This window comes from Tamandua tetradactyla, chromosome X, assembly GCF_023851605.1.
Source record: "Tamandua tetradactyla isolate mTamTet1 chromosome X, mTamTet1.pri, whole genome shotgun sequence".
NCBI classification, from domain to species: domain Eukaryota; kingdom Metazoa; phylum Chordata; class Mammalia; order Pilosa; family Myrmecophagidae; genus Tamandua; species Tamandua tetradactyla.
In genome coordinates, this window is record NC_135353.1 from 148,323,262 (window position 1) to 148,336,781 (window position 13,520).

At 36.8% G+C, this 13,520-nt stretch overlaps 1 pseudogene; it reads right to left on the reverse strand.

Moving 5' to 3' along the window:
• Nucleotides 1-617: 617 nt before the first annotated feature.
• On the reverse strand, nt 618-7,299 carry LOC143672118 (ATP-dependent RNA helicase DDX18 pseudogene; annotated as a pseudogene).
• Nucleotides 7,300-13,520: the final 6,221 nt, after the last annotated feature.

A 13,520-nucleotide genomic window follows, 5' to 3' on the forward strand; every position in this document is an offset into this window, starting at 1 on the left:
CTGCTTTTATAGTGAGTTAGTATAGCCATATATGTCACAAAAATTTGCAGGCACCAGGAAAGCAAGGTACAGAGAGAATTCTATTAACAAAGATGAGATTTGGTGAAAAAAATTAAAATTAAAACATTGTATCATAACAACAAAGACCAAAATATCTCTTGTTTTGCCCTTGGACAACCAAGAAAAAATGAACTGTTTTTTTTTACCCAAAAATGTAAAAAGAGCGTTGCTAGAAATAAAGAATGCTCAGTGCTACAACCCAAGTTAATTAATACTGTTACTAGGTCTATCCAAATCCTAGAAATAAATTCCTTTGTTAGAATGAGGAAAAAATTCCATATCAGGAAAGTTATTCAGAATGAAAGGAAGATGTGTCTTTCAGTGAGAAAAGTACCTGCTGCCAGATGATTTCTTGCTCATGGTTTTGAAGATTTTAGACTTCTTAATTTTCCTGGCTTTCTAGCAGCCAGGAAAATTTCTTCCTCTCTTTTTATGTTTGCCATCGATGCTATTCAATCTACAAAAGGAGGCACCTTGAATCTGAATGATAGAGCAACCTGAGGCAAATTTAAGTTATTAACGTTATAGATTTGTTTCTGAGAATGGGAATCATATGCTCAAATATATGACTTATATGCTTCCTGGGCAGACTTATGAAGGAAGTAGTTCTTTTCAATCAATTTCTCAAGCTGAGACTGAATGTCAGAAATCTTGGACCAGGAAAACTGAAATTCACTTAATGGAACCTTGGATCGCTTCAAGTAATGAAGGAAACCCAATTCTTCTGGGCATAAAATGAGCAAGGCATGTCTCTCCCATTTAGGCCTCTGGCTGTTTTACCCACATGATGAATAGATTCCTTAGGATCATCTGGAAGTTCATTCTAAACAACCCAGTCCACTTCAGGAATATCCAGTCCTCAAGATGCCAAATCTATATACAACAGTATCCCCGAATCTGCATTGCAGAATCATAACTGAGAGTTAAGAATTAACAAATATCGCCTTGCATGTGGGAGACCCGGGTTTGATTCCCAGACCATGCATCCCCCCCACAAAAAAAGTAACAAATAATTATGATTACTGGATCATTATATTGATGTTCTTCTTGCTTTCTTATATATTGTCAAATGGCCAAAGAGGAATGCCTGAGATTGCTGAACTGTGGCCCAGCTGCCTTGATCTTTGATGACTCTATTACTATACAGCCTTTATCCTGTGATTGTAAAAACCTCGTGACTGGCCCCACTTATACCCCCTTATCTTGTTTTACAACTTTAGCGTCTTATGACCACAAAGATTTCCCCTAATGTTTATTTATTAAGGAACCTCAGTCAGCTAGTACTAACCCTCCCCAAATCCTAAACTATTTTACCAGACAAAGCTAGCATGTATGTAATCAGTTTGCGCATGCTCAATATTGAGGTCATTTCTAACTTTGCCATCTCAAGCCATTACACTCATTATCCTAAAGTCTGACATCTTTTTAATGCAATTTTACTGAGCTATATTCATATACCATATAATCATCTGAAGTGTACAACCAGTATCACCATATAGTTGTGCATTCATCACCACAAGCCATTTTTGAACATTTTTATTACTCCAAAAAATATAAAAACAAAAATGAAAAAGAACACCCAGAACATCTCATACCCCTTATACCCCGTATTATGTTTTTGTTTTTGTCTTTATTTTTTTACTCATCTGTCCACACACTGGTTAAAGGGAGTGCCAGTCACAAGGTTTTCAGAGTCACACAGTCATACTGTAAAAGCTGTGTCTTCCAGAATCAAGGCTACTGGATTACAGTTCACCTGTTTCATGTATTTCCTTCTAGCTATTCTAACACACTAAAAACTAAAAAGGGATACCTATATAATGCCTAAAAATAACCTCCCGAATGACCACTTGACTCTATTTGCAATCTCGCAGCCACTGAAACTTTATTTCATTTCTCTTTCCCCTGTTGGTCAAGAAGCCTTTCTCAATCCCAAGAGCCAGATCCCGGCTCATCCTAGGGAGGCATGTCCCACATTGCCAGGGAGATTTACACCACCGGGAGTCATGTTGCACGTAGAGGGGAGAGTAATGAGTTTATCTGCAGAGTTGGCTTAGAGAGGCCACATCTAAGCAACAAAAGAGGGTCTCTGGGGCTGACTCTTAGGCATAATCATGAGTAGGCTTAGCTTCTCCTTTGCAGGAGTAAGTTTCATAAGGGCAAGTCTCAAGACTGAGCTGCCCTTTTTTATTTTTATTTTTATTTTTTAGGTGCATGGTCTTCAAATTGAACCTGGGTCTTCCGCATGGAAGGCAAGCATTCTATCACTGAACCACCCATGCACCCTATGCCCATCTTTTGATACTATAAAACTATCTGAGTTTGAAGAGACTGATTTTTAGGCTGATAGGCCAACCAGTTTCCTGCTTCACAGTTAGCAATACACTCTTTATATCTTTGAAACTCTCGTGTCTCAGGAAGTGCTCATTTGAGCACATCAGGCAGAGAACCTCTGCCCCCCACCCCTCCTCAACACATGCACATACATGCACACGTGTACATACACACACACGCGCACACACAAAGATTTTTGATCAGTATCAGAACTAGAAGAAGGTGGTTGTTCACTTATTTTGCTTCTGCTTTCCACGAATGTCCAAGACAGGCAAATTAATGTAAGTTCAGCAACTCATGGTGGTATTTCACAGACTTACAGGATGAAAAGAGCACCATCATTTTCTTCTTTTTGTTCTTCTTAAGGGATGTAAAGAGCAGAAGGAATCTCTTTTCAGAAAGACAAACAACGTATCCCTTCTTAAGACAATCCACTGTCACATTAGTTTTATCATTATCAACGCTGACATACAATGGCTCCTTTTTCAGAGAAATTCTTACCAAGTCTTCAGCTTTTTAAGTTTGTGTGGCATAAAAGAGGATGATCTGCCTACATGTTAGCAGAAGTTTAATAATCTGCTTTAATTCCTCTTCAGGCCCAAAGTCAGCCTCAGCAGCAGCCAGACACTGCAGGTTTTTTAAACATAAATCTTGGGGTATTCTACACTTGGTCCAGGAGTCGACCTTGTGTGGCCACAGTGATGGTGATCCCATTAACAAGTTTCTGTGCTTCAGCACATCTGTTACTGCCACTATTATCAAACCAATATGTGTGGCGTGGCGAGTCTCATCAGCTCCTTAAACACACCAAAAGCCCGCATGACCAGTTCCCTAATAGGGACTCCTGTGCCATTCTTGGGCATGAATTTTAACTTAACAATGAGTTCACCAGTGAGGATGAGAGACCCCAGGGTTTACCACTGCCTGTTTTTACAACCACTAGAAGATCCCTGCCTTCTAGAAGTGGTCTGATATTTTTCTGTTGAATTTCAGTCATGGTTGTTAAGCCCATCCCTTATACTGTCTTTAGAGTGTTTTAATTGACAAGATTAGTTAGAGATGGAAATGGAGTATCCTCATAAGCTCCTGTCATACCCAGGCGCAAGCTGGACACTTCATTGTCATCTTTGTCAGCTGGCTCCTCTACACTATTTTCAGTTTTTTTCAGGAGCTTCGACTCCTTTATCTTCAGACTCCTCTTTGTTCTCGTTCTTCTTTTTTAAATCAGGCCCAATATTATCCACTGGTTTTCTCTTTCTTTTTCTTTATTGATTCTGAATTGGGTGACTGTGTTGCTCTTTCCCTACTGGTTAATGTGGTAGATTTCTTTGGGGGTTTTAAACTTTTACATATTTTACTGTTTCTTTAAACATTTGGGGCTTCTGACAAGCCCATATTCAGACTGTTTTAAAAACTTTTTAACTTTTTCAGCTTCCACAGTTTCTCAAGACGCATTTCCATCTGGGGTTTCTGGTAGGCTCACATTTGAGGCTTCCTATAGCTTTAGGCTTTGCTGACACAATTTCAGGCGCCCCTTCTCAATCTTCTTGTGTAGGAGTTTCATGGGCAAGTGAGACTTGATGTCACAGAGCACTTGCGCTGCAGTGGTGCAGGGGATTCCTCTGCTATCTGGGTTGGCATTACTCCCAGTGGAATATATTGATCAAGTTGCTAATTCATGTTTGAGTTCTAGATAGGTCATTTTGGAGAGATTTTGGAGGATGGATCAGAGAAGGATAATACTTAAGGAAGAGAGAACTGTAATATTCAATTGTATGGGTAAGATCTAGTGAGAGAGAGTCAAAGTTAATAGATCAAGAATTTAGTTGTGGAGTAGAGTCAATAAATACGCAGACACACTACTGGGTGAGGGAAATGGGAGATCTAGAGTGAGTTTTAGGTTTGGGATTTGTACAATTGAATGGACAGTAAGTATTCCTTGCCAAGATAAGTTTCAAAAGAATCAGGTTGAAATGGGAAGAAGATTGATGATAAGCTTCCAGTATAGGAGGGGTCCATGGGACATTCATCTGGAAATGAACTTGGCACATATTAGATGGTCAATAAACTATGATGCACCTTCCTGTTTGCACCAAGAAGAATTGTTATTCAGCTATTTAATATACGTAAATATAACTTGAAGGAAAATAATTTTTCTTCTTTTAGCTTAATAACCAATTCTTTCTTGACTTAGAGATTTTCAATGTGTTCTTCTCTTTCCCTAGATGATCAGGCCTGCCAAGTTCTTCACATGGCTGCCTCCTTTCATCCTTCCATCTTCTCAGTCTTTCTCTGGCCATTCTAAGTAACAGTCCCCACCCAAGTTAATATTATCACAATCATCCTTTTCATAACCTTCATAGAAAATTTTGCAATTTTTCAAATAAGTAATTCACATTAGTTCACTTGCTTATTAGTTTATCTGAATTTCCCATTAGATTCTAATCTGAAGTTTATATTGAATGAATGAATGATGGGTACATAAATGAAATCATTGGACTCTGATTTGCACTGAAATTAATTATCCAATTTGTGGATATAAAAAGTCCTTAATCTACCCATATTACAACTATATGAAAAACCCACGTTATTTTTGAGCTTTTGTATGTTTCACTCCTTTATATCTCAGAATAAGGCAGGGCAGGAAGAGAAAGTTCATAAAACACAAATAAAATTGTGAAAATATCTCTTTCACAAATAATGAATGCCTGAGGTTTGTGTACATCATGGCAAATGTGTTGGCAATTAGAACTCTAACAAAGATCATCAGCCGACAAGGAAATTGTCTCACAATATAATCAGTCAGCTTAATATGTCTAGGGCAGTACAACCCAAGAGAATCCTACTTGAGCATCTATTATAGGAAAACCATTGTGCAATTCTTGGCAGGTGATAAAAGATGATTTAAAACACAGTACCTTCCATAAATGAATTTACAATTCAGTAATGGGGATGAGAAAATTGAAAATAGCTAAACCATATGCCAGATGGTGAGACAACCTATGAGGGATGTTCAAACAGCACCATCAGAAACTACAAAAGTTCTTTCCGAAGTCAGCAATGTGCTTTCTTAAACATGTGCTAGCATTATTTCAAATTCAAGTGTAGACAAGGTACCAAACCAAAGAGTATGGAACTAATTCAGATCTTGGGAATCTGACTCTGTCCTTGGAAATGCACATTACAGAGTGGAATGTGGTCACAGGATGAAAAACCCCAAAATAAGTTCATGGTCTTTACTGCATGCTTGGAACTGATCTTAAAAAGTCTAGTAGTTTGAATCTTCCTTGTAAAATGTTTGTGAGTTTTCTTGAGCAACTTTATGTAAGTGGGTTTGATAAAAAAGTGACTTAAGAACATATTTTAAATTAATTAAATCTACCTAGGTGATGCTATTGTCTAGTTGTTCTTCCTCCATGTCAGTTTTGGCTTTCAAATACAAAAAAAAAAAAAAAAAAAGATCCATAACATCCGTAGTCTGTGTAACTTCATTTGAAATTTTTATAGCCACAATCTTTTTACTGCTTACCTTTTCACGAAAGGAATTAGAAACAGAAATCAATAGCCAATTCATTTCCCTTAATGATATAAGGACAAATAAAATCCACTTCAATTGACCTGGTTCTGAAGTGATGGGAAAGAGAAGTTTAGTCAAAGTAAATAGGATATGAAGACATTGAGTGATGATACATTAAATATGCTTTCAATTATATTGATTTCTTTATGACTAATTTCACAATGTAATTGTGAAATCTCTCCCTCAAGAACTTTCCTTCATGATGAATTTCAGGGCATCCAGATTTTTTTTAAAACCTAAGAAAAAATTTTACAATAAACTTTTTAAATCTTCCTGCTTCCTATAACCTAGCTGTTTGCAGGCCAAAATATACAATAATGCTTATAACTTCCACAACCATTACCTTTCGATTAAGTTCAATATCTGCATTCTTTCACAGCTGTGAATTCTGACTTAACCACTTAATGCAGTCATTTGATCATGAAATAGATAATATTTTATTCCTATAATACTAAGTATAATGATCACTTATGTCAATAATATTCCCTTGTGTGTATGATTTCATTACTATTTTATATTAACTGGAAGCACTTACTGGTGTCAGAGTCTCCATTCTGTCAATCAATAGCAGTAATGCATTGTCTTTAGCCTTTTACTTAGGTTTTTTTCCATTTCTCACATTTTTATTAATGCATATAGTCCACAAAAGTTCTACATTACTGATGAAGGCTATAATAGTTTCAAATAAAATCATCCTGCCTATTTATTTGTAAAATATACAGCATAAAGAATGCTTTATATAATAAAACTGCATGTTGTGCTGCATTGAGTTAAGACAATAATGAACTAAATTGAAGATACTGGAATTACTTGTGTAGACACGTCCATTTTTAAATAACTATTCTTTAATAACATTTCCCCTTCTCAATTTATTTTTTTATCATTTTTAAATCTTTAGAAGCTTAGGGGCATTTTTCAAATAACATCCATTTATAAGTGTACAATAAATGAATTGAAAAATAGCCTGCCTATCATGGAGCACTCACACCCTGTAATTTACCAATTCAGGTCTCCTAGTGACTGTGCGACAGCTCTCCCTCCTGTCGGACTCCAGTGGATATCATGTTTCTAAATGTTGTTAAAGGGTCAGTTTTGTCAACGTTTGAAACTATCTCAGATACTCTTTGTTCCCACTTGAGCTTTATATTCTCCTTAACAGAAAGTGGGAAGCATTTTTTAATTTCAGTTTGCTTTGTCTTTGTTTGAAACAGAAAAGAGTTCCTTTTGTGAAGGACAATCAAAGGTGAAACAGAATTAACTAGCTGAAGTTAGTTCTTCCTACCTTGTGCAAGTTCTGTGTATAAATAAGGACCTTCTACCTCCTTCATATGTACCTCATCCAATACAAAATTTAATATACAACAAACACAACAGAAAAATTACATCTTCAGTAAAAGATAACTGTGGCCTTGAAACAGGCTTACCTTCATTTAAAGCAAAAACATGCTACTTTATAGTTCACTGCTGGCAAATGTACTAAAATATTCACTGACTTCGATCTTTCCCATTCATAAAGAGCAAAAAGATCGACAGCTTAATAGAAAAATAGGCGGAAAGCATGAACCAGCACTTCACAAAAACTAAATTCAGATGACAATGAAAAACATTAAAAAATGCTCCACCTCACTCAAAAAGAAAATACAAATTAAATCTACACTGATACCCTTTTTTTCTCTTTCAAATTTGCAAAAAAATATTGGTAACACTCTGTATTTCAAAGGTATGGTGAAACAGGCGTTCTCATACACTGTGTACCGTATAAAGTGTGAGTGGGGATGTCAATTGGCACAACCCTCGTGGAGGGCAATCTGGCAATACCTGTGTCACATACCCCTTTACCCCACAACCCCACCTCTAGGAAATATTCCTACACATATGCGTGCACACGTACAAAATGAGTCGCAAACCAGGTCTTTCCGATGTTCACTCCTCCCTGCAAGTCCCTTTTGCAGTTGGGTATGACCATACCACCAAGTTCTTCCCGGTGAAGAGGGGGCAGAAATGATGGGTGCCTGGACCAAAGAACCTACCAGTGCCTTCTGTCCTTTCCGCCACCCCACTGGCTGGAATGACTGTAACCAGAGTGACCTTGGAAGACACGCTCCCTGGCTCTGCAAATGTCCTTTAAGAATTTTGATGTTTCTTTTAATTATCAACCCAGAGCATGAAACACTTAATCAAGATGTACATTATATACCTTGCTAATGAAAAAATGAGGTGATAACTGATAGAAACTGAGAAGTACGGAAGGGAGGTAGAGTTGGAGGGAAGTGGAGGGGACTAAGGTCTGCATCTTACATGGTGGGGAATCAGGAGATACTTTCAAAAGCCGACAGAGAAAGAAATGTGTGCTTGTGTAAATTGTTAAAAGCAACTATGAGTAATCAAAAATAATTTAGAAAACTAACCCAAATGCAGACTAGGAAGGGACAGAGGACAGGAATACATAATATCAGGAAACTAACTCTCCTCTTTCATAATCCAGGAGTCAATGCATATTGCTTAAAGGCAGTAAATTACAAAACAGAGAGATAAGCAAGCAGATGCTTCAGAGTTAGTAATGAACCTCTCCTAAGGTACTAAAACCAGAAAGAGTCAAAAGCCATTACCTGTAAGGAGTGAAGTTTAGTGATTGCTTTTCCTTTAATTCTTTTTCCTCCTGTTGAATTTAAATACAACTTAATTTAATAATTTTATTTGAAGTCAGCACATATAGCACCATCTTATTTTTGAAAGCAATTTGTTTCTCTCCTTCTGGGCCTTCTTTTCTCTCTATCTATTAATAAAGATACATGTGGCATGAAAAAAGTTAATTATAATTTTATTCTGTTCAGTAAGTCGAGTTTTATGTCTTCTTTGAATTTTGGGTGAGCTTTAATTTCTTTTTGGTACTTTTATATTTAATTTTGAGCATATAGCACTTACTTAAACTTAAAGCTATCAATATAAAAAGGAACAGTCAACATTTTATTTTAAACAATTATTTGTATGCTTGAAAATTAATTTGAGCAAAGTTTCAATTTCTTCATTTTGCTTTTCCATATGTTTTAAGTATTTTATTTGTGTTGTTAGTGTCTTATACATTTAATTTTTGTTATATAGCATTAATTTTAAAATAAAGCCACTATTATTTACAGGGGAGATATAAAATATTATTTATAGTTCAAAAAGCATTTTCATGCTTGAAATTGATGAGGATAGTAATGGCACCCAGAAATCATTTCTAAATATAACCTCCATTTAATCATGAAACATTATAATTTTCTAACATCTAATAATCTGTCTGCAATAATCACCTAGATTATTGGTTACTACAACCTAAAACATTTTATTGAGATACTTGTGGCTTGTGAAGGAAAGATCTTAACATCACCTAGAACACTGAAAGGATACAGGTTCATCATTAAAGCATCAACAATAAAATTAAAGAAAAGAAAAAGGAAATTGAAAATCCTGAAGTTAAGGCGAGATGAAACAAGTTTGGAATCTTCAGATTTTGACATCATTCTTATCAATGTGAGAGAAATGAAGTAACATATGTTTTCCTTTCACTGTCATTCTTACTTGTATAGGAGAAAATCCAGCGAGTTTGCAGATTAAAAACAAACAAACAAAGAAGAAGAAGGAAATTCCAGCTTTACTGAGTTGTGAGTAATTCTGTGTGCTTCTGTCTAATGACTGTACAGGGAAGAATCTAAACTGACCATAGCAGGCAAGAATTTTGATTTCCAAACAGCAATCTGGCAGTAAGGCTGAGAGAAAGAGAAAGGCTGAGAGTAAGGCTGGTTCTCTCCTGTGGTCCAGCAAAGACCACCCGTCCTGGGACTGTATTCTCTGACAACAAGACAGCCCTTCCAGGGTCAAAATGAAGCTATTAAGACATTAGCAGTATATTGTTTTGTTTCGTTTTTTAAGAAGAGCAACATCTTAAAACGGTGAAAATCTTTTATGTTTGTGGTATTGCCTACAGCAAAGTGAGAATGGAACTTTTAAATGCCCTAACTTTGTGCAGAGACCATCTTACCAAACGGTAGTTCTTTGTCCAGTTTGACAGCCCACCAGTCATTCTGGAAATAAAACGCTCTTGAGAAACCCAGTAAAGCATTTAGTTGCCATTTCAAAATTCTGAAGGAAAAATAAGCACAACTGGTAGGTAGCAAACCTAAATTCTGCAAAGACAAAAACCGATGGACTTCACAAACTGAACCAATCAGCTCTTTGGTATCACTAAACCCTATCTCATTAATGCAGAGCTGGAGTGACAGAAATTTATTTTGACAATTTAGAAGATCTTAATATAAGCACAGAATTGACACCACCAAATCTCTTCATGTACTTAGAAATCATTAATAGAAAAAGATCTTAGACTATGAGTAAAAAAATAACTCTTTTAGAAAAATGTTTAATCTTTACAGTTCCCACTTTTCCCTTGCCAAGGCACACAGTAAAAAAGAGCCACAGTGTAACATTTGTAATGTGAGACAAAATTTCAGAAAATTAGTCCTACTAATTAGCACTAGAGCAAAGACAATTCTGGCTGTGAAAATCTGAATTGAGGTAAGTTTTTAAGACTTGGCTCATTTAAAAATCAATATAATGAAGGAAATCAAACCAAGCTAGTAAAGTTTACTCATTCTGCTACATAGCTGGTCTTCAGATAGCAGTTATTTATAATAAGCATACCAATTACATCTAATTGCTTCCTGCCAAAAATGCTTTGGAAAGCATTGAAACACTAGAATATGGTCCTCTTTAAATTCTCAAAATCTCACCAATGTAAAGGATTTGCTAAACAATTAAAGGTTGATTTCTTAAGGCTTTTATTATATAAGCCTAAGAAACTGGTTGAAGAAAGCAGATAGACTCTGTGCCTTTCAGACCAGGGCTGAGATTTCTTTTTTTCTTTTTCTTTTTCTTTTGAACCCCGTGCCCATAGTAGACAATTAATGGATCTTTCACAAAGGATTGAAAAAATAAGGAAAGATGGGGCGGGGGGGAGAAGGAAGAGGGGAGAGAAGGAAATAAATCCAAGACCAAATCCTTCTGAGAATTGTTCAGAAATGACATGTCATTTAAATACATCTAAATACAAAATTATAACATGAGAGGAAATGAAGGTTAAAAAAAAAAACAAACCTCAAGTAACAGCTGTATAAAAAGTCAAAAACGGAGACTGTCACAAGGGAAAACATAAGTGTGTAGAATTTCTGGGACATGCTGCTTCTCTAAATTGTGTCATCCTGAAAGTGAACCCACTGGGCGGTGAAGGCTCTGGAACATATGGTTGACTAGATTTCCATGTTGAAAAAACATCATGACCCAAATCCAAAACTTCTGTCAGTCATTCAGATGCCGCATGGCATAACATGATTTATAAAGAACTGTGTAGACTTAATCTTATTTTTTTTCCTGGTTATCAGGTTGTGGCAATTTCTAAAGAATCTGTATGTGGCAAGAGAAAACTTAATTGTGAGAAAGTTTTGGTTGGTAAAAAGGACAGAGATGAAATTAAGCAGAATATGAGAGAAAATTGAAAGTGTTCCTTGGACCAGAAAGTACAAAGAAGGAGATAAAACCATAGCATTTTACTAAGAGAAGAAGAATACAGGAACTAAATTTGTGGACATGGAGAGGGAAGACAAGGGCTCTCCAGATCACTCTTTTAGAAGGGCCATTCCCCGTCAGTCCTCAGTTTCTTAATTTTACATTCCCCAAGTACATATCATTTTATGACTTGACAAAGAAAGGTCTCAACCTTGACAACTGAGAGAATTCACCCTAAGACGTAACACAACCTAAAGCACGACACAAAGAAGTGGGAAAATCTCTTTAAGAAAAATAAGCTTATTCCTCAAGCTAGTTTTCTTCAAGAGAGTTGGAAAAGAATATTGTGTCCTCATAGTAGATTTCCCTTTCTGCTGAGAATTAGCTTTATAGTTTTCATTACTTGTCCATTTAATCACAAGCGGCAGGACATTTTTAAAAAATGATAATGGTGGTATAAAATCTCATTAAGTGTAATTGTTCAGCCAACAGATTGTATTTTCATTTCTATTTACGCAGATTGGGGTATATATAAAAATCAGTACTGAAATAAAAATCAGTACTATATCCCCAGTCCAGGGATATAGGCATGGACTGATGAGTATGCTACAAGACAAATGACCAATTTTTCTCAACTATACTCAGTGCTGCAGTGACAAGGCCATTAGTCCCCACCCCGAGTCCCTTTATGGCTGTTAGGAAACCTGAGAGAAAGAAGCCATCATCTCCTTCAATGAAACCAATGAGAACTGGGCTAATATCAATCCCAATCCCAATCAGGCTAATAAAGCAGCAGTGAGATTGCACATTTAGAAAGTCTCCAATTTGTTTCAACGAATTGCACTGCTGACCATTAGAGGCTTGCAAGGTACCACTCAGTGCTGGGGCCCGCGACCAGACAAGTAGAACAGTGGTGGAAAAGTTCATTTAAATTCTGAAATTTGTTGCAACTGTTGTCATTTGAATAGATAACTTTGAATCATGCTGAGCCAAAAAACAAACAAATTAAAACAACAACAAAAATCTCCACACATCTTGACATAGAATATCCAGAGCACTGGAGTGAAAACTCCCTCAACTCACTAAGGAGTCTCTGTTTAGCCTAAGTTAGCACTGTTGCATGCTCTTGGTTTTAAGGAGGATTCTTTCACACGTCGCCTGTTTTGACTCAGTGTGAGCATTTAACGTGTTGTTTGCTTTCTCATCCAAATCCACTTCTCCCTTGTTCCCCAAACACCACTCTTTCGATGTATTTTTTTTCCTGTCACTCTTCAAAATCCTCTGTGATTTCCTTTCTCTTTCAGATTCTTAAATTTGTCCCTACATTAGATTGTACCCCCAGCTGTGAACTTGCTCTACTCATTCTCTGTTAGCAATAATATCCACAACCACAGCTTTCACATATCCCCTGCATAATTACCGACCCCAAGTTTTATTTCCAGAGCGACCTGTCTGCTGAAGTCTAGACCTGTATTTCCAACCCCCTGGAACATTTCACTTGATTCTATCACTGACTGTGGCAGATCCTATTCACCCCCAGTATCCAGCCTCCTTCTCTATGGCCAGTTCTACAACAGAAGCTACAGAAGTCCAACACTACTTTCGATCCTTCTTTGCTGCTTAGAGTTGACCAAGTGATATAGTTCTGGTCAGTGAGACATAAGCAGTACTCTTCTGCAAAGGCTTCTAGGAAAGCAAAATCTGTTGCTGGTTCCCTACCCTCTTCTTCTGAGGCCTTACTGGTGGTTTGGTGCCTATTTTTTTCTATAGTCAGTGGTTATGTGGATGTCCTCTCTTGTGACATGCCTGTTCAACTCTACCCCATTTTTCTACTGTGCTATAGTTCTTAATTTATAAGCATCTGTATGTATTCTGGATACAAGTATCTGCTGGATATAAGTGTTGAGGGTATTTTCTTGCAGTCTTTGGACTGCCTTTTCATTTTTTTTAAGTGTTTGTTTGCATGGGCAGGCACCGGGAAGCACACCCGGGTCTCCAGCATGGC